Genomic DNA, 3116 nt, shown 5'->3' with positions numbered 1-3116 from the left:
ATGGGAGGGGAGCTTATAAAATTCAGGAATTGCCACACAAGAACAGATACGTAGGTCAGCTAGTCCGGTCTCCCATCTCCTTTTGTCAGCGATGGATGCTTCGGAAGAAGGCCACAATGCACTTACATTTTGGGGGAGGGATAGCTCAGTAGTTTGAGCATTGGCCTGCTAAACTCAGGGTCGTGAGTTCAATCCCTGTGGGGGCCATTTAGGGATCGGGGCAAAAATTGGGGATTGGACCTGCTTTTTAGGGGGTTGGACTAGATGATCTCCTGAGGTTCCTTCCAACCCTAATATTCTATATGATTCTAGGATGTCTTACTGTATTGGAGGGCGGGAAATACTTCTGTGACCTCAGCTTATGCTCTTTAAGTGTGGGAACTGAAACTGTTAATTTTATTGTAACTAGTGTAACTTTAGATACTGAAGACCTTCCATAAGGAAACCTCCTGCCTTAGAGAGCATCCTGCTCCATTCATATTTGAAGACCATCTCTGCAAAACAGACTCTTTGCTGGTTCCTTGAGTGGTTGGCTTTACATTTCAAATATTTATCTTCAAAAAATATTCAGCACCACCAGGTTCTACTAGGTGACACTCTATAAAATTAGCCCTTTGATGCTGTTTAGGTGCATTGCTTTCTAATAAGTTTCTCCTTTTTGTTCTTGCAGCAGCATGCACATAAAAAGAAGCATTGAACTGGCCCTTTTATCCCATTCCTTATTGTATTCCTCTCCTTTTCAAACTTGAAGGGTCACTGTCCTTTCTTAGTAGCTGCCACCTAATTATTTTTGTTTCTCTCTTTACAGTGACTGAAATGAAGTCATTGCACTGATTAATGTTCTTTTTCTATCCCTTAACCCTCTGAATATTCCTAACAGTTCATGTATTCTGGGGGGCCTGGCCCTGTAAATTGAGAAAATCAGTCCTTGGTTTTGGTGATTAGTCCTGCAGCATGTAACATGAAGGTTAAATTGTCCCTGCTAATACTCATTACTTTGTCTTTGTTATTGGCCTTTGTATTATCAAGTTACAGGACCTTGGTAGGAAATCCATCTGTGCCTGAATGACACTTTTGCTGCTGCCTTCTCTTTCCAAACATCACTGCAGCAACATGCTTTTCAGTGTAAGGGGCCAGGCTAAGGCAATAAGACTTTTCACTCAGGTTGAGGCCAAATTGAATACTGCCCATTTGAGACCACCCTACCTGAAAGAGCTACACCACAAGCTGAGTGGTATTTTGCTATCACTTTCCTTCTCTCTGTTGTATAAATTGCTATGCCTAACTAACTGTAGGTGCTATGGAAAGTGAGGGGGTGGGGTTTTTTTTTTTTTTTTAAGCTTGGCTACTTATCACTCCCCCGATGTTATACAAACAGGAGTAGTTGGGTTACAGCATTCAGTGAATTATCAAGGCTTCCTAATGCTTTGAGTCCTACTTTCATCATGAACCCGTTAGGCATAATTACAGTCCCGGGACAGAAAAACAAGAAGGAAGCCATGTTAAAATGTGAGCTTTAATAGTTTAAAAACAAATGAAATTGCTGTTTTGGTGTGCAAATTCCTCTTGGCCCCTCTGTGGAAACAATTCAGCCTTTAAATGTCAGTGCTCCTCTTCTCACAAGTGTCACTATACCCATGCACGCTGCTCCTTTGCAGCTTAGTGGCTGCTCTGGAAGCCACTAACAGTTGAGGAAATAACTCCAGCCTTCCTCAAGCAGTACTCACCAGTCTACTAAACCATGTTGCTCTAACCATCCATTTGGTAAATAAGGAAACTGGCTGAAAACCCCCTGCAGAATTTTACTAAATCTGGGGCCCCCTTTTTATTAAGGCAGCACAGAGAAATAGTGGCCCAGTGGTTAGTGTACAAGCCTGGGACTTGAGAGAGCTGCACTCAATTCCCTGTCCAGTACAGACTTCCTAGTGGTAAAGCAGGGTAATAACATTTCCCTTCTTCACAGGGCTGTTGTGAGCATACACTAAAGAATAGAAGCTGATCATGCTATGGTAATAGGGCTATTTAAATACCATCAATAGACAGAGCTATGCTATTTCTCTGTCCCAGAGAAATAAATGTACCCCTTTCAGACTGTAGGCACTGCAGGACAGACACATAGGCTATGAGGGGAGAGGCTGTTCTAGATTTGCTTGACAAGGGGAAGGCAACAGGTGAAAGTGATCATGAAATGGTAGGAAGGAAAATAAAGATAATGGATTTCAAGAAGACAGACTTTAGCAAATTCATGGAGTTGGTAGGTAAGATTCCCATGGGAAGCAAGTCTAATGGGAAAAACAGTTCAAGAGACATTAAGGGCACAATATTCCACTGCATAGGAATGATTGGAAGCATAGCAAGAGGACATCCTGGCTTAACCAGGAGATTTATTTTGAGTTTCAAATCAATGACAGAGTCCTACAAAAAGTGGAAACTAGGTCAAATTATGAAGAATGAATATAAACAAACAAGTATGTAGGGACAAAATTAAACAGGCCAAGGCCCAAAAGATTAAAATAGCTACGGACAAAGGGTAACAAGAAAATAATACATTAGAAGAAAGAGGAAGGCCAAGGAGAGGGTAGGTCCATTACTCAATGAGGGGGAAAAAATGAACAGAAAATGGCAAAAGTATTAAATGTTTTGTTTCAGTTTTCACCAAAAAGATTAGTAGCAATTGCACATCTAACACAGTGAATGCCAGTGAAAATGAGGTAGAATAGAGGCTAAAATAGGGAAAGAACAAGTTAGATGTCACCAGGGCCTGCTGAAATCCATTCTAGAATACTCAAGGAGCTGACTGAGGAGAGCCATTAACCATTATCTTTGAAAAATCATGGAAGAAGGAGGGAGAGATTCCAGAGGACTGGAAAAGGGCAAATATAATGCCCATTTATAAAAAGGGAAGTGAGAACAACCCAGCAAATTACAGACCAGTCAGCTTAACTTCAGTACCCAGAAAGATAATGGAGCAAATAATTAAGCAATCAATTTGCAAACACTAAGAAGATAAATCCATGCTGTTACTTTTCACCTTGTCGTCAAGAACAAATCATGTCAAAGCAATGTAATAGCTTTCTTTGACAGGGTAACAAGCCTTGTGAATGGGGGGGGGGGGG

Source organism: Natator depressus, chromosome 1, assembly GCF_965152275.1.
Source record: "Natator depressus isolate rNatDep1 chromosome 1, rNatDep2.hap1, whole genome shotgun sequence".
Taxonomy (NCBI): Eukaryota; Metazoa; Chordata; order Testudines; family Cheloniidae; genus Natator; species Natator depressus.
The sequence above is the reverse complement of the archived record's forward strand: the minus strand, read 5'-3'. Positions refer to the sequence as shown.